Source organism: Cucurbita moschata, unplaced genomic scaffold (genome assembly GCF_002738365.1).
Source record: "Cucurbita moschata cultivar Rifu unplaced genomic scaffold, Cmos_1.0 Cmo_Scf00020, whole genome shotgun sequence".
Lineage (NCBI taxonomy): Eukaryota > Viridiplantae > Streptophyta > Magnoliopsida > Cucurbitales > Cucurbitaceae > Cucurbita > Cucurbita moschata.
This window is the reverse complement of record NW_019268536.1, coordinates 3,877,178-3,896,961: the sequence shown is the minus strand read 5'-3', so window position 1 is coordinate 3,896,961 and position 19,784 is coordinate 3,877,178. Positions and strand designations below refer to the sequence as shown.

Below are 19,784 nucleotides of genomic sequence, written 5' to 3'. Positions count from 1 at the left end.
CAGCTAGCTACTAAGTCATCCTCTGTAGTTTTACACCCTCTCTCAGAATGAGTTTAGTGCCTTGGCACTATACACGGTTGGGAAACTAGTTGCTTTGATGCATTATATCGATAATGTCACGATAAAAAATTTGAGGCCTCAAAATCTTGTGTACAGCTAGCTACTAAGTCATCCTCTGTAGTTTTACGCCCTCTCTCAGAATGAGTTTAGTGCCTTGGCACTATACACGGTTGGGAAACTAGTTGCTTTGATGCATTATCTCGATAATGTCACGATAAAAAATTTGAGGCCTCAAAATTTGGATCAAGATTAAAAAGACTGAAGGCGAAAACAACTAAAAATAGAAAGTAAAATAAAATAAAAAGCAGTAAAACTTAAATCAAAATAAAAAAAAAAAAAATAAAAAAAAAAAGCAAAAAAACAAAAAAACAAACACCATCACGATAAAATACAAACCCTTTATCACCACACACCTCTCCAATGGTCCTCTACCTTGATGGACAATCTGCGAATACCTAAAGAAAAAAAAAAAAAAAAGGTGAAAATGGCAAGTATAGTATACTTTGTAAATAATCTACTTGTAGTCTCCCATCTAATCCTTAACATCATAGGTATCCATAGACTTTACTTTGGGTTTTAAGTAGTTTTGGGTCTAGCCTCTAGTACTAGATAAGCATTTTGGGTGCCTCGAAGTTTTGAGTTGTGTTGAAGCTGCTCACGAACCCAGTTTGGGTTAGAAGGAGGTGGTTCACCCTTTTCTAGCGTCGTGGATTTGTCGAACGACAAATTCCATCTTGGGCTGAACTACTCTTTTGTTCTTTGACTTAAGGTAGGTTGTTTAGCCTAGGCACCTGTAACTAGTATATGATATTGAGGTGCTATCTTAACGAACTATCTCTATCAGGTGGGGAGAACATACTGATTGCTAGCCTTCTCGCCACTCATGAGAGGTAGCTTGTAAACTTATCCAAAAGGCCATGTAGTCGCCAATGGTTGAGGGTGCTACCCTCTATCCATGCTAGCTCAACTAACTAACCCCATGATCAATGTCCTCCCACCGAATGGATCAACCGTGTAGGGTAACAATTGACTACCCACATGATCAATGTCCACCCACAAGATGGATCCACCGTGTAAGGTAACGACTAACTATCCGCATGATAGACTTCCACACACTTGATGGATCCACTTTGTAGGGTAATCTAAGAATCCGTCAAGTCATATATCCCTAACAAGCATCATACTTAGTTCAACAATATCGTAGTACAGTGGAAAGGGAAGTGGATGCTCTGTGGACTCTATACCAACAGTTATCTTTCTAGAGAGCTACCTTTGTTGTTCTTGGATGTCGTGGAGGTCTTGCCATGGTAGAAGCAGTCACTAAATGTGCTTGTCCAACTAGTGTTATTGAGGTACGTAGCTTCTTGGGTCTTGCGTGTTACTACCGACACTTCGTACAAAATTGTTCCTAAATAGCCTCACTGGTTACACAATTGACTCGAACAGGTGTGCCATTTGTATGGGTTGACGATTGCGAGGCAAGTTTTTAGGATCTAAAAGATAAGTTGGTGACTGCATCAATACTCACAATGCCCAATAACAAAGAAAACTATGTGATTTATAGTGATGCTTCCAAATCATTGCGTACGTATCCCGACAACTGAAGGATTATAAAAAGAATTACCCCATGCATGACTTGGAGCTAGCGCGATAGTTTTTCTATTAAAGATATGGCGGCACTACTTATATGGGGAGAAAACTCAAATTTACACTAACCACAAAAGCTAAAGTATTTCTTCGCTAAGAAGGAATTGAATATGAGAAAGTGGAGATGGTTTGAACTAGTAAAAACTTACGACATTGACATCCAATGCCACCCCAAAAAGGCCAATCTGGTTGCAGATTCCCTAAGTAGAAAGACGACCCATTCATCAGTATTAATCATGAGAGAGCCTCGAGTATAGAAAGATTTCGAACAAGCCAAAATAACGGTGGAAATGGAAGGAATTAGAGCACAACTAGTTCAATTAACGGTCCAACCAACACTTCGATAGAGAATCATTGATGCTCAAGTAGGAGACCCTAGACTAGAAAAGATACTTAATGAGTTGGCGATAGAGCTAGTTAACGAATATTTAAAGTTGTCTATTGGCAGATTGTTGTACTAAGGTCGTTTGTGTGTATCGATGGCAGAAGAGTTGAGAAATGAGATATTACGCGAGACGCATAACTCCCCATTCGTCATGCAGCCTAGTAGTACCAAGATGTATAAAAACTTAAAGCCACACTTTTAGTCGCGTGGTATGAAGAAGAATATAACAAAATTTGTAAGTAAATGCTTGGTATGCGAGCAAGTTAAGGAAACTAGACAAAGAGTGTCAGGATTATTGTAGCCCCTCAATATACCAGAATGAAAATGAGAGAATATAGCCATAGTAGGAGTACCAAGAACGTTGAAAGGTTACCTAATCATATGGGTGATTGTGGACAAATTGGCAAAGTCAGCTCATTTTCTTCTTGGTAAAGCCACCTTCACAGTAGAAAATTGGGCACAACTGTACATGAAGAAAATTGTTAGACTGAGACCAACATTTTACGTCGACATTTTGGCATAGACTCCATAAAGTATTAGGTACTTTCTTAGATTTCAGTACGACATTCCACCCACAAACAGATGGATAGACGGAACATTTGGACCAAATTCTAGAAGATATGCTACGTGTCAGTGTGGTTAGATTTCACAGGTACCTAGGATTCGAAATTACACCTCATGGAATTTGCCTATAATAACAGCTTCTAGAAGATGATTGACATGACACCGTATGAGGTGTTGTATGGAAAACAGTGCAGGACTCCACTGTGCTGGGCTGAGATAGAGGAATGTGAATTAGTGGTCCGGAATTAGTCCAAGTTATGAACGAGGCTTTGCAAAAGATCAGGGCAAGAATGTGCACAACTTAGAGTAGACAAAAATGTTATGTATATGTAACATTTATAAATCATTTCATTCATAGCATAGCTTTCAATTCATAGTTTAGGGTTTGTGCATCGTAAAATTCCTCGTTTCAATACATTTCATAGCATGTCATCACGTGTCTGGCCAAACATTTTCATATCATAGTACATCATGACATCTCATAGCATAAAATAATTTATCGTAAGATAAATTATCATTTCATTTATAACATAATGTTATTTGGCATATCTTGACATATCATATAGAACACATATTATATCATCGATGTGAATGTTTGCTAAATCCACCACACCTAAATGGTGGTGAGAGTTCTCTTATTTATAATCATTTACAGAATACATAAATATGGTAAATTACAAATAATATAGAAATAACAATAAAAGGAAAGAATAATAAATGAAAACATTATATTTGCCTTTAATAAAAGGACAAATATGGTAAGCCGTAATGTAAGAAAAATATGTAAATATTTGCCTTATAATGAACGGTCAACTATCCTTAACACCCCCCGCAAGCTAAATGTCGGATTTGAATGAACGTGAAGCTTGGATCTGAAAAATTCAAAGAGAGGGCGAGATACTTTTTGTGAAGATGTCAGCAACTTGGAGATGAGAAAGTACATATTGTGTGCGAAGTTTGCCAGCGATAACAAGTTCTCGAAGAAAATGATAATCTAGTTCAACATGTTTGGCCCGCTTGTGAGAAATGGGATTAGAGCTAAAAAAAAATAGCACTTTTGTTGTCATATAAGAGTAAGGGGTGTTGTGAAATAGGGACCTTGAGGTCATGCAAAAGATGCATAACTCAAAGAAGTTCAGTAGCAGTTGTGGCAAGAGCACGATACACAGATTCACAGCTGGAGCGTGAGATAGTAGGCTGCTTTTTGGCACTCCAAGAAACGAGATTGTTACCAAGATAAATAGAATAATTGGATGTAGAACGACGAGTATCGGGACAACTAGCCCAGTCAGCATCCAAATAAGTGACTAGCGTACTAGGAACAGTGAATGGACGAAAGGTAAGACCAAAGTGGAGTGTTTCTTTAACATAGCGAAGAATAAGTTTGACAGCAAGAAAGTGATATGTAGTAGGGGCATGCAAGAATTGACTAACATAATTGACAGCATATGCAATATTTGGATGCGTAATAGTCAAGTATTGAAGGGCGCCAACAAGAGATCTATAGAGAGTAGGATCAAAGAAAGGAGAACCTGCAGTCAGGTGTTGAGAAACAACCATGGAAGTGTGGACTGGTTTGCTATCGAGCAACTGAGCACGAGTAAGAATATCTCGAGCATATTTTAACTGACTAATAAAGAGACCATCAGGAGTGGGTGAAGCTTTAAGACCAAGAAAGTAATTGAGAGAACCAAAATCTTTGGTAGCAAACTTAGAATGAAGCTTGTGAGTAAAGCTGTCAATAAGAGATGAGTTGTTGTCAGTAACAATAATGTCATCAACATAAAGAAGCAAATAGATAAGGTTAGATTGCTGATGAAAGACAAAAAGGGACGTGTCAGCGCGACTGCAAGAAAACCCAAGTGTGAGAAGAAATGAGCTAAAACGCTGAAACCTGGTGCGAGAAGCTTGCTTTAAGCTATAGAGGGCTTTATTTAATAGACAAACATGAGTGGGAAATCGATGATCAATATACCCAAGAGGTTGTTCCATATGAACACGTTCAATAAGAGTTCCATTGAGAAAAACATTCTTGACATCAAGTTGTCGAATAGGTCATTTATTTGTAACTGCAATAGAAAGCACAACACGGACAGTGGTATCTTTGACAATCGGACTGAAAGTGTTAGTGTAGTTAAGACCAGAAACCTGAGTATAACATTTGGCAACAAGACGAGCCTGGAAACACTCGACGGATCCATCAGGCAAATATTTAATACGAAACACCAATTTAGAGCCCACAATGTTGGTGTTGGCAGGGCGAGGAACCAAAGTCCAAGTATCATTTTGTTGTAACACTCGAATTTCTTCACCCATGGCAGCAGCCCAAGTAGGATTCTTAGTCGCAGATTTGAATCCTTTTGGCTCAGTGGATGCAAGAAGAGTAGAAAGAAGTCCAGATGAGCCCAAAATACCAAGATTTGCTGGATGACGAGTCTTGAATATACCAGCTTCGGCTTATGTGATCATAGGATGAGTGCCCAAAGAAGAAGAATCAACAGTGGGTTCAATAGAGGTCGAATTAGAAGTCGAGGGTGTCAAAGTGGAACCTGCAAGAGAAGTATCAACCTGCACTGACTCATCCACAAGTTCAGAACAAATATCATACGGGGATTAACTGGATCGAGGAATGTGCGATGATGAAGTGGTAGGGGGAATGAATCAATATGATAAAGATGTGGTTCCAAAAAATTTGAAATAGGAATAGAGGAAAGAGGTTGGGTCTGGGAGTTAGGGATAGTAGGAAAGTAAGTTTCATCAAATTGAGCATGGCGGATGATATATAGCTTAGTGGTGGCGGGATCAAGACAGCGAAACTCTTTATGAGCAGGACTATAACCCAAAAAAATACAAGGAATGCTGCAGGGAGAAAGCTTGTTAGGCATATATAATCACGCAAATAAGGATAAACACGACAACCAAAGGGATGAAAATTGTCATAATGTGGAGTGTAGCCATAAAGGAGTTCAAAGGGTGACTTACCTCCAAGAAGTGGAGTAGGCAACCGATTGATAATATAAGCTGCAAAGCTAAAGACGTCAACCCAAAAAACGAGGAAAAAGATGAGAGTGAAAGAGAAGGGCCAAGCCAGTCTCTGTCACATGGCAATTTCTTCTCTCAGCACGACCATTTTGAGCAGGTGCACATGGACAAGAGAGTTGATGGTGGATGCCAGAATTACGTAAATGAGTTTTGAAACAAGTGCTAGTAAATTCGGTACCTCCATCGTTTTGAAATACCTTAATACGAGAAAAATATTGATTTTCCACAAATTTTTGAAATTGAAGAAAAATATCAAAGAAATCATATTTAGATTTTAAAGGGTAAAGCCAAGTGAATCGAGAATAATCATCAATAAAATAACATAATAAAGAAAACCCGAATTTGATTTGACAGGAGGACCCCAAAGATCACAATGAATAAGATCTAACACATGAGACGACCTACGTTCATTGCAAGAATAAGGCAATCGATTACTTTTTCCAAGTTGACAAGTATTACATAATGATGGAGAAGGCAATAAAGACGTAAGAGAAAGATACCTTTTCTATTTAAAAAAGAAATAACAGAATGATTCACATGACCCAGGCGAACATGCCATAAATCATATGAAACATGTAAAAATTGAAATAAAAGCAGAGTTGTTGCACTCCAGCACATATAGCCCTCTATCTTTTTTACCGGTTGCCACCACCCTTCCTATTTGACGATTCTGGATAGTAATAAGATTATTAGTAAATGTAATGGAGAGAGGAAAATCAGACGTTAATTTACTTCTGGAAAGAAGATTTTTAGTGAGATGAGGGACAACCAAGACATCTAATAAGTGAATATTTGGAACAGGAGAAAGAGTACCGGTGTGGGTAATGGGTAGGGATACACCGTTTCCTACGATCACAGAGTTCTTACCCGTGTACTTTTTAGACTAATCCAAAATAGATGGGTTAGCAGTCATATGGGCCGAAGCCCCAGTGTCTAGAAACCAATCAGCAGCATCGAGTCCAGCAATAGAACATGACGTGTTAAAGGCTTCAGCAAGGTGAGCATGAGAAGAATCAGGTTGAACATACCGTTGGTTGCAGCAGTCAGCATAATGGCCCTCTTTACGGCATATTTTGCAGTGAGGTGGTCGATGACCCTGACCTGAGTGGGTTCGTTCTCGATTGGAAGAGTTTTTTTTTTTTTTTTTGTGAGAATAAGAACGACTTCGCTGGTTGCTAAAGGAAGTAGGGTGGCTTCCATGGGTGCAACCACGATTAGTGGCTGTGAATGCTGTAGGAGTGGAGTTAGAGGACTCAAGGGAGCGCTGGAACAACTCAAAACTTTCAGCTTTAGAGACTAAATCTGCAAAACAGGGGATAGGGGGGAGAATCATCTGAGCAGTAGAAAAAGTTGAAAATTCAGTGCTGAGTCCATGAAGGAATCAGTGCACTTTATCAATGTCCTCGACGGGTCTGCCAATGGTATGAAGTTGGTCACAAATTGTTTTGAAGGCACGGGCATACTCAGCAACAGGTTTGGTGCCACATTTCATCAGCTGCAAGTCATCCTTGAGTCTCAGTTCATGAGCTTTCGAATGATGGTTGAACGTAGTTTCTAATGCAAGTCAAACATCACGTGCAGTAGAGAGACCAACGACAACAGTCATGGTTTCCTCAGTGAAAAAGGAGAGTAGGAGATAGAGAAGTCGTTGATCGGTTGCTCTCCACGCCAAATATTTGGAGTTGATTGTTGAGGAGGTTTTTGGTTCAAAGCGAGGTAATGGAACCATAGTTCCATCAATATAGCCCAGCATGTCTTGACTCTCAAGAAGAGGGAGAAGTTGGGTTTTCCAAAGAAGATAATTGGCGGAAGAAAGTTTGATGATGATCATATGGATTAGAGTATTAAAAAGAAGAAGATGAAAGAGGATTCGGAAGCCATGGAGAAGAAAGGATCAGGGTTGTTAAACCGAAAGGGCTTTGATACCATGTAAATGTTTGCTGAATCCACCACACCTAAATGGTGGTAAGAGTTCTCTTATTGATAGTCATTTACATAATAGAGAAATATGGTAAATTACAAATAATATAAAAATACCAATAAGAAGAAAGAATAATAAATGAGTAAAATATATTTGCCTTTAATAAAAGGGCAAATATGGTAAGTCGTAATGATATTTGCCTTATAATGAACGGTCAACTATCCTTAACAATCGAACATATCAAACATATCATAAATACGACACTTGCTGGGCCACTGGGCACATGTCATCATAGATAAAGTAATTCTTCCAATCAACCGATAGTAGAGCCACTTACATGGTTGACCAAGACAAAAGCTACGACCCCTTAATGCTAATTTAAGACTGCTCTCTGAAATTTAATTCTACTTAAAGGAGTTTTTTTGACTCACATCATTTTGCATAAAATAATTTAAACTGGTAAACATTTTTTTTTCATAAAATAATTTAAACTTTACTCCAAATAATATAAACCAGCTAAATCTAATTTTGGATAAAATAATTTAAAATTGAGTACAAAGATTTAAACTCACTAAAAGTAGTCATATTAATCTTAATGCTTTCCAAGAGTTGAAATTAGTAGGAAAAGGTCCGAACGTATCAGACTCAAGCCGAACCAACCAAAATGTCGGTCTAGAGCCATAAAAAAGTATTCCTTGTCTGGCTTCAAATCGTTAAGTGGGATGAAGGGAAGCAAAAAACCTCTCTTTTATAATATAGTCCAACTCCCACTTTCTCAACTTAAGCGATGTGAGACAACTTCCTTCCTTTCTTGTTTTGTGGCGAGATATGTTACTACCGCTACAATAGGATTAGCATTGAAATTGGATTGAAAAATGTCAAATAAAGGTCCAACGAGAGGTAAAATAACTCAGCATGAGCCTCACACTCAACCAAGAAGAGTCATATGCATGCAACTCTGACTTTCAATATGGCATGAATCGAAATATCTTTTGATAATTTAAATAACATTTTCTTTCGCATCTTCTTTAAAGTATATTGTATGATTGATATTTCTTAGTTCATATTATAAAACCTCTTTAAATAATTATTTTTATATTTTTACATTCTTCCCTCACATCCTATTAGTCAATTAATTTACATTAACAATATTTTTTCTAATAAACAAATAATATTAATCTATTCTCATGCTACATATAATCTTTATATGAAATGAAAGTTTAATATTCAATGGTTGCTTATTATCTTATTAGAGTAAAGTATTTTAATTACTTTTAAGTTGATGTAAATATAATTTTTCCTTAACATTGAGATTGAATTCATTATTACTAAATATGTAATAAAAAAAAGAAAATAATATAAAATAGTGCAAAAAGTCAAGACTTTTAACTAGAGAAAGTAATAAACACCTACCAAATTAAGAATAGTTTGGCAAATAATATCTCAAAATTTGATAATTTGATCCTCTTTTATCAAAATTTTCAAGCTAAAAAAACGTGAAGCAATGAGTACCATATTTTTTTTTTAGATTGAATTAGTCTATGCAATTAAGTTTAAATTCTAGAATGCATCAAAATATTTTGAAATTAAATTTCACTTTTGTAACTCAAAAGCACGGAGCTCGACAACATATATGGCGATAGGATTTCCTTGCAAAATAATGTTATATCAACCAGATTTGTAGTTTTCTATGACCATAGAAACGTTAAAATCTCAAATTCATATCTTTCTCATATCTTCTCCTATATAAAGATTTCTACGATTTACTGCTTTCCCACCCAAACAAAGCAAAACTTCTCTCATTCTTTAGACTACCATACTCATTTTTCAATAAAAAATGGTAGAAAAGTCATTGAACGCATCCATAGTGAAGTTAGTCCTTGGATTCATTGCCTGCATAGTCATTTTAGCATCATCAATAATGGCGACAGCACCTAGTCCATCTTTTCCTTCCGATTTATCTCTTTCTGATTGTGAATCTTTTATTACAGAGGCAGCAACGTGTATGGTAAATGTGATCAAGCTTCAAACTGGTGATCATCCTTCTTGTTGCAAAGCTATTTCTTATTTGAACGAATGTTCACCGGAAGTTTTCAAACATATTCCCGCTGATGACTTGGTTGCCATTAAAAAAACTTGTGATTTGAAGAATTTCTTAAATATTTTCAACTCCTTACTCAAGGCGCTAAAAATGTCTAAGAGAGGAAAAGAGGTAAATTTTGATTTATGAAAACAAAAACAATACTTCGTCAATTTTTCTTTTACAAGTTTATTATTGGTGTCTATATATTCTCTTCCTTCTCTACTTGGAATTCAAGAAATTTCCAGCAACTTACTTACCTCTACCAATAATAATATAATTATATTTGTTTTTTTTTTTCAAGAGAAAATTATTATTATAATTTTACTATATTCATAACAACGATGTTATGGATACAGTCGTTGGATGATAGAAGTCCCACATCCGCTAATTTAGGGAATGATCATGGGTTTATAAGTGAGGAATACTAACTCCATTGGTATGAGGCCTTTTGGGGAAGCCCAAAACAAAGCGATGAGAGCTTAGGCTCAAATGACTAAGACTCCAAAGAAGTCGAGCCTCGATTAAGGGGAGGCACACTTTGTTCGAGGGGAGGTGTTGGATGATGGAAGTCCCACATCGGCTGAGGCCTTTTGGGGAAGCCTAAAGCAAAGCCATGAGAGCTTAGGCTCAAAGTGGACAATATCATATCATTGAGGAAAGTCGTGTTCGTCTAAAAAAAATGGAGATTTATCATGTACTACTTCTGTGAACATAGCAAGTAGAGAAAATAAGAAGAAAATTAAAAACAAACAATATAAAATTATTCATTGACCAAAAGCAAAGACAGAATCCATTGATTTTGTTACTATATATGTTTGTAGAGATACTAAATTTAGGTTCTATGGTCTCCATTGGTCTTTGACCCATTGTTAGCAGAGTACAACCTTAATTGAGTTTCATTGATGAGTTCACTCTATGAACCGGACTCCTGAAGAACCAATAAACTAGATAATGAGCATGTTTCACATTCATTGAAGAATGAAGAAAATTAAGTCAAAACAATTTAGCTTTAGACCACAAATTCAATCTCTAAGGTGTTGCAAATTTCAAACTTATCGCTAAACTTTTAAATTATAATAGTTTTTAAACTTCAAATTTATTTGTCTATTAAGTGTTTCATATGTTCAAACTTTTTAAGAATTGACTGATATACTAAGTATAATATTAAAATTTATCTTTAATATAATTCTAAAGTTTTAGTATCAAGTAGGTCAATAGTTTTATAGAACATCAAATATGTTAATGGTATCATCTACAAGATATTAAAATTTCAAGAACTCAGTTGGACAAATGAAATTTTGAAGATTATTTAAAACTCCAAAACCCTAAGTAAGCTTAAGACACCGAAGGGTCAGTTTTTCAATTTTTAGTATACTTGTTACATATTTAACTCCTTGCGGAGACATAATTTCAAGGATCAAGAAGGAACAAGTGAATAAAAATGGTAAATAATTTTATAATAAAGTATTCAAAAGTGATAAATTACTAAAATACTTCTCAAGATTAAGTTGGTTACAAAATGCTATGCTCTTGCACTAAATCTTGAGCCCATATTTTGTTTTAGAACACGACCAAACCTATAAAATTCATCATATGAGAAACAAAAAGTTCATATGATCTAAAAAATATCTTCAAATCTAACTTTTTTTTTTTTTTTTTAAATGTAGTTGGCAACACCTTAACTCGAGTAGATTTTTCTTACGGACTTTTCTTAATAACTTGAGTAAATGTAGTTGGCAACACTTTAACTCGAAGCCTATAAATAAGAGAGCTGAGAGAGTCTTATGAAACCAGTATAAGACTTAGAGTAATAATTTGGAGCATCCATGCAGAGTCATCCTTCCAAAATAGATTTTTTAGCTTAATAGGAAGACGATGAAGAGATTTCAGGAAGGAATCATGAGATAAGGTCTAGATCACCCCAACAAATAAGGAAAATCTGGATTTTTCAAGGTTTGTCTCTTGAGCTCGTCCACAAAAATGTATGAAAATAGTCCCTACTCCTTCCTAGCAACCCAATCTTTTAAGTTTCATAAAGCAACAGTAGCCAAATAACTACTCTATAGGGATGTAAAGGTCATTTTCAGGCATAGAAGCAAATTGGGCAGGTGTCTTATTCCTCTATTTTGTGGAAGAAGACGATGACGTGGTCAATCCAATTGAGTCAACCGCACCCATCCACATTTGACCCAACCTTAGTTTTTCTTCAAATAAAATTTCTTCTAGATGAGTTCTCATAAGATTCTTTTTGGTTCTCGAAACTAAACTTTTTCAAGATTCTGTAGAAGAAAATTTGGAGCAATCCGAATACTGAAAGCTCAAGAATCAAGGAACCAAATTTGAGTGACGAGCTAAGTAACCATGATGAAAATTTCTTAAGATATATATTTATATCCTTTTATTTCATTATAAACCTTGACTTAAGTTAGAGTTTATGGATTATGCAAAAATTAAACCAAGAACCGTAATTTAAGTACCCAAACGGAACATTTTACTCGAGATTTAAGAAGCTTCTAAATAACACATCTAATGAACTCCGTTGTGCATTAAAATTTAATGGGGGACTTAATAAGACATGTTAAGAATAATATGATGTTTGGTGGTCACATGAGTCTGTTCATGGACTAAATCTTGGACAAGTGAACAATGACCAAAATGCCTCTACCATGTTTATGTGCTAGTTTAGGGAGCCAATCAACTCTAAATGGCCTAATATTTTTTATATGCCATATTTTTAAGGATATGAGATATTTAAAGTCATTAACTTATGACAAGAATTAAGGATATAAAGGCCAAAATGCCCTAAAATTTTCTTATCATATTTTATGGTCCAAATAACCTCAGAATGATTTAATATCTTAACTATGACTCATATATAAGGTGTCACGATCCGATTTTCGAGACTTCAGAAATCGAATGGAGACTTAAAAGATGAAAGTGAAAACAAATAAAATTAAAAATAAGATAAAATAGATGTTAAAAATATGATTAAATTAAAAACAAGAAGAAAACATGTCTAAAGTCTAGGTGGTTACTTACCAGAATGAAGCTTATACTAGCGATCCCTACAACTATCACTTGCCAAAATTCCAAGTGGTTACTTATCGAAATGAAGCGTGCCCTTCGAAGTTTGCTTTTCTGCTAGTTGGAAGCCCCAAATTTCTTGAAAGCTTGTTGGTAGGTCCTGAATCAAGTTAAATTTAGGTCATATTCAAAATCTGGACGGATTATGAACGTTCTCACTGACATACTACCCGATGTCCACCCCATTGTCTTTGCTAGCACCCGTTCCCCTCTAAAATTGATGTGCGATCTCATAATCCACCCCTTTCGAGGCTTAGCATCCTTGCTAGCACTTGTTCTCCTCTCCAAACGATGTTGTTCTCCTATCATATCGATGCGGAATCTCACAATCTAGCACCGTTCAGGGTATAGCATCCTCGCTGGTATACTACTTGGTGTCTACCCTAGTTTGGGGCACAACATCCTCGCTGGCACACTGCCAGGTGTTCACAAATCCACCTCTCTTTGGAGCACAACGTTCTCACTAGCATACCGCCTGGTGCCCAGCCCCTTTGAGACCCAACATCCTCGAGTGCATACCACTCGATGTTCACTCACTTTGAGGCCTAGCGTCCTTGCGTGCACTTATTCTCCTCTCCAATCCATGTTGTTCTCCTCTTTAGCCGATGTGAGATCTCACAATCCACTCTCGTTCGAAATTCAGCGTTCTCGCTTCCATACCGCCAAATGTCCACCCCTTTGGGGCCTAGTGTCCTCGCTAGCACACCGTCTGGTGTCCACCCCCAGCATCCTTTCTAGCACTCGTTCTCCTCTCCAATCGATGTGCGATCTTACAATCCACACCTTGCTGACATACCGCCTGGTATACACCCTCCTCCCCCCCCCCTTTTGGGACCAGCATTCTCTCTGACACATTGCTTGGTATCCACACCCCTACGAGGCCTAGCGTCCTCGCTGGTATACACCTGGTGTCCACCACCTTCGAGGCCTAATGTCCTTGCTAGTACATTGCCCGACGTCTACCTCTACCTCCTTGCTGACACTCGTTCCCCTCTACAATCGACGTTCTACCCTATCTAGTAGATGTGGATCTCAAAATTCACCCCCCTTTGAGGCCCAACGTCCTTGCTAGCATATTGTCCCACATCCACCCTCTTCGTGGCCTAGCGTTCTCGCAAGCATACTTTCTAGTATCCACCCCCTTGGAGGCCAACGTCCTTGCTGACACTCGTTTCCCTATCCAATCGATGTTGTTCCCCTCTCCAATCGATGTGGGATCTCACAATCCACCTCTATTCAGGGCTCGACATCCTCGCTGGCATACCTCCCAGTATTCACTCCTTTTGAGGCTTAGCGTCCTCGTTAGCACACTACCCAATGTCCACGCTCGGAGTCCTCACTGACACTCGTTCTCCTCTCCAATCGATATCTTTCATCTCCTAAACCAATGAGGGTTTTCACAATCTACTCCCGTTCGGAGCCCAAGATCCTTGCTGACATACCACCTGGTGTCCACCCCCAGCATCCTTATTGACACTTATTTTCCTATCCAATCGATGTCATTCCCCTTTCCAATCGATGTGGGATCTCACAATTCACCCATCTTCGTGTCTCAACATCCTTGCTGGCGTACCGCTTGGTGTCCACCCCTTTTGGGTCCTGCGTCATTATCCTCTCTAATCGATGTCGCTCCTCTCTCCAATCAATGTGGTATCTAACAATCCACCCCCGTTAGTGGCCCAACGTCCTCACTAGCACACCGCTCGGTGACCACTCCCCTTCGAGGCCCAGTATCCTCATTGGCATACTGCTTGGTGTCCACCTCCTTCGGGGCGTAGCGTCCTCGCTGGCACACCACCTAGTGTCCACCCCCCTTTATGGCTCAACGTTCTCACTCGCACACCAATCGTGTCTTGCTCTGATACTATTTGTAATGGCCCAAGCCCACCGCTAACAGACCTCTTTGAGCTTCCCCTACAAAATTTTAAAACATGACTGCTAAGGAGAGGTTTTCACACCCTTATAAAGAATGTTTCGTTTTCCTCCCCAACCGATGTGGGATCTCATAATTTATCACCCTTCGAGGCCCAGCATCCTCGTTGACACTCGTTCCCTTAAAAAATCATTAGCCTCTCCAATGTGGAACATAGCAGTGTTCAACTCTCACATTTTGTTTCATATCTCTTAAAAATAGGTTGGCCTTTTTTATCTATATATCAAATCAAGTCACATTGAATGGTGAAAAGTGATGATCAATCGATATATTTTTGTTTCAGTTATTTTATAAGGTCTTAAATTTGTTTTACTCCATTGAACGCTAATAAATATTTCCCATGGGCAATATGAAAAAGGAAAATAGTTAAGTTTTGATGAATCTTTCTTTGCAAAAGTTAATTATTTGTGTGGTAAATATTCTTTTTCTTCTCTATTTGGAGTTCAAGGAATTTAATTTTTTTTAGAGAAAATTTAGTACCTTTGAACTTTCTAACTATCCCTTACAACTAAAAATCTACACATTCGTTCTTTTTTCAAAGAAAAACATTATTATTATTTTATCATATTGCCAACAACAAACTTCATAAAAGAAGAATGAAAATTATATTTTAATCAAAATATATTACTTTTAGCATCGATAATTTTTTGTTTGGTAAAAATGACTTTAATAAATTACGAAAATATGAAATAAAATATGAAGATAAAGCCAAAATAAAATAGTTGAGCCCTAATCGACAAAAAGTCAAAAGTTTAAATTTTCTTTTCTTGTACTCCATATAAATCCATAGAAAAAGTATCAAAATATGAATTCAAATGCAGTAAGTTTAACAAATTGAAAGAAAAATAGGAACAAACAAAATAAAATTATTCACCATTAACCAAAAAGAGAAGAATGCATTGATTAAGATTTAGTTACTCTTTATGTTTGTAAAGATACCAAATTTAGATTCACAAAGTTCTTTAATGAGATTACAAGTTCAATTTCTTTCTCTAAAATATTTAAAATATTTAACATTAATTTATTAGATATAACTTAAATTTTATATTTAAAAGAATTCCAAATTTGAATTTAGTATTGGGTAGGTCGGTCAAATAGGAAAATGAGGACATCATGGACAAATATGAAAATTTCAAGAACTCAGATGGACATGACATTTAAATTTCAAGGATTCATTTAAACACAGATTTAAGGATCATTAGACAATTTTTAGAATTTGAAAATAAATAAGGCCTTCTACTTGCTTGTCATGTGCAAATGTTGATTTGGACATGGAAAGGTATAAGTTGAAGAATGCATCCAGAATAACTTAGTTCACCGAACCGTTTGAGAAAGCTATTCTCATCTAAATTCAATTACCTTGTCATGGGTTTGAAGATTTTCTTATTTACTATCCTCGTATTAACTTGAAGAGGTTAAAAACTGCTCAAATTGATTGTGTTATTCTTAAAATAATAGATATCTTAAAATTGTCGTGAGTGTTGATAGGTTGAGATCTCAACTTCACTTGGTTTAATCAGGGATCTCCAATTTAGGTGAGCTAACTGTCGAGGCTGAGGCTCAGACTTATATTTGGATTCTGAGTGAGGTATGGGCGCGAGGCTAATATTTTTTTTATTTTTTTTTCCTACAATAGTTTTTCTCTCCTTTTCTCTTCTATTTATGCCGACTTTTGACTACTTTTAGTCAGGTCTCAACCCTCTTTTAATAATTGATTTATGATGGAATTTTCTACCATACATAAATTAATTTCTATGGTGACCCGAATTTTGATGTTTCAAATCTTGGACTATAACTAAAAAGGTAAGATTAAAAGAAAATAAAAATAAAAGATAAAAATAGAGTAAAATACCAAATAAAATCCAAATTTTGGCTTATTGCTAAAATTCATTACAAATGAAAAAACAGTGTTAGGGATACAATTTTAAAAATAAATAGAAAAGACTGAAATTATAAAAATTGACTTTGGTTTCTGACCCTTCTATCTATAAATGTGTAGCTCTCGAACGTTCTTCTTCTACCTCAATCGACAGCCTGGGAACATCTGAAAAAGAAAAGGAATGAGAGAATGACTTACATAATTTTTAAGAAAGGTTTCTTAAGCAAACATTTGAATTCAAAATTAAAAAAAAATTATTGATTTATTTTGGAGTTGCTATCCCATAGAAAAAAATAATCTGATTGCCCGCCGATCAATCTCATTTTTATTTCCCATTTCATGGACCAAAACCTTTTTAATTAATTATTTTTATATTCTTACATTCTTCCCTTGCATTCTATTAATCAATTAATTCCACTAATAATATCTTTTTCTAATAAAAATATAATATTAATCTATTCTCATGCTACAATAAATCTTTATATAAAATTAAAGTTTAATATTTAATTATGCTTGTTAGCTTATTAGCATAAAATATTTTAAATCTATGTAAATATATTTTACTTAATAATTATTCTTCAACATTAAATAATATATTCATATTGAACTTATTATTACTAAATATCTAATAAAAAAAGAAAGCATTATAAAATAGTGTAAGAAGTCTTACTTTTAACTAAAGAAAGTAATAAGCAATTACCAAATTGAGAATAGTTAGATAAACAATATCTCCAATGTTGATAGGCAGTGTTTATATGGCTTTTTAGTTGAAGTCTTATATTTTAACTTAACTTTTGAGGTGTACTTTGATTCTTACCTTACAAGACAATGTTTTGGTAGCAAGATTTGTAACCAAAATAACATTACGCCAGTTAGATTTGTAGTTTTCTACGGCCATAAGACGTTGAAACCCCACGTTCATATCTTCCTCATATCTTCTCCTATATAAGAACCTCCACGATTCATTACCTTCTCATCCAAACAAAGCAAAACTTCTCCACCATATTCATTTTTCAACCAAAAATGGCAGGAAAGTCATTGAACGCATCCATAGTGAAGTTAGCACTTCTATCCATCGTCTGCATAGTCATTTTAGCACCATCAATAATGGCGGTAGCACCTGATCCATATGATCCTTCGAATATATCTATCTCTGGTTGTGAATCTTTCATTAGAGACTCTGCAGTATGTATTGTAAGCGTGATCAAGGCTCGAACCGGTGATCATCCTTCTTGTTGCAAAGCTATTTCTGATTTGGACACATGTTCTCATTTTCTTTACAAACATATTCCCGATGCTGACATGGCTCCAGCTAAGAAACTTTGTGGTACGTAAGGGATTTTAGTTTTTGTGGACTCCAAGTTCTCTATGTTAATTGGAGTTTGAAAAATAAGAAGGTTATCCAATAATAATAAGTTTTTATTTCTAAACTACTATGTCGTTATAAACTTATGAGAGAATGAATTTTCTTGAAGAGGAAATGTGCTTCCTTTCCATGAGAATGAACGTCTTTTTCACAAATTGTTGAACTTATGTTATTCTCTTTAAGTCTTTAATGCACTCCAAAGAGAGATGATTTGTCAAATAAATTTAAAAATGTTAAATACTAAATGCACTCATCACAATTTGTTCATGTAATTTTTAATCGATATATTTTCATTTATATTATTTGATTCAAGATCTTAAATATTTTTAGCTTCTGAGTCTTATGTGATAAAAAAACTTGTGATAAAAAAACTTAAAATGAGATTGTATAATTCTGATGACCAATGTTGCTACTCGACTTGGACCTCATCTTTGAAGTCCAAAGTAATTTATCATCTCTTGGGTGGTCCTTCATCCAGAATGTTTAATATCCATAAATTCATAAATGGTGTAGTGCGCCCATCGCTCTATCGAAAGTCAATAAACTTGAACTTAATCTCTGACCGCTCCAACCAAAACCTTGTAAAAATAGCTTCAATAGCTCTTTTCTTAAGGTTGTGAATCTTACCTTTTCAACATGGCAACTTAGTAAAAACTTCCATAGGGGTAATGTCTAAGCAAACTATATTGTTCGAGCCTACAATATGGTCTGCCTTGAGGCATGCTCTATTTTTTCTAATTTTTTCTAGGTCTTCTATGTGATCTTTTCAAAGGTATGCTTTGCTACATGAGTTATAGTGACCAAAGGCTAGGCCATATGTACCAAGCCTTAATCCATCTCATTCTCACATCCATACGTTGGACGTCTTTCACTCTCCAACATCAACTCTCTATTTTTTAAAGGCCAATCTACTATCCTATTATTGCTTTTGGCCTCATCACGGTATCAAAACACTATAACTCGTTTCCAGCATTAACTAATAGAATTATCATTCATTATTTAATGCCCTAAGATATTATCCTAACTACCACGTAACCAGAGATAAATATCAAGTTCATATAGGTTTAACAATATATCATAAACTACTAACCAAGGTTAGATTACATACCTGGTCATGATGAGGCGTATCACTCAGATGAGTCATAGAGGTCTGCAACTCTCTATCCATAGAAAAAATCAACATAAACTAAAACTCCACTTCTCTAATAACAATTTGCCACGTCTCAATTTTATAAGCTTTAAAGAGAGACTTATAAGGTGAAGGTGAAGGTGAAAACAAATAAAAATAGAAAGTAAATCAAATAAAATAAAATAAACGTTGTAAAACTTTAATCAAAATAATTAAAAAAAAAAATTAAAAAAAATTAAAAAAAAATTAAAAAAAAAAAAAAAAAAAAACCTACAACACCACAATAAGATAAAAATTAGAATACTTTAGAAGAGGGTGGTGTTAAAATTTATTAAAAATGAAAAAAAAAGGGTTTGGAATAAAGTTACCAAACATAAAAGACTCGAATACAAGACTTTTCTTTAGGTATAGTTTTAGAAACCATAAAGAAATTCACGAACAAAGAATTTCAAATTGATAAAAAACTGCAGAGAGATCAACATATGGTGGCTGAATTTTATTGGTCAAAGTTTGACATTTGACTTTTGACTTCATCTTCTTACTTGAGTTGGGTGGAAAATCATGATTTTTTATTATCATGTACCTTTAGGTTTTTTCTTGTACAATTCTATATAGACTTCAAATGAACTTGATTTCTTCACAAAACGTTTAGATGGAGTTTTAAAGAAGAATTAGAGACAAATTTCATAGT

At 35.5% G+C, this 19,784-nt stretch overlaps 1 long non-coding RNA gene across 1 annotated transcript; it reads right to left on the bottom strand.

The window, feature by feature from the left end:
- Positions 1-9,396: 9,396 nt before the first annotated feature.
- Positions 9,397-18,118, bottom strand: LOC111457495. Its single transcript, XR_002712941.1, has 3 exons — positions 17,600-18,118; positions 14,326-14,329; positions 9,397-9,430 (listed from the first exon to the last, which is right to left on the bottom strand). It is a non-coding gene; the product is annotated as an uncharacterized LOC111457495 (long non-coding RNA).
- Between the last annotated feature and the right edge of the window lie 1,666 nt (positions 18,119-19,784).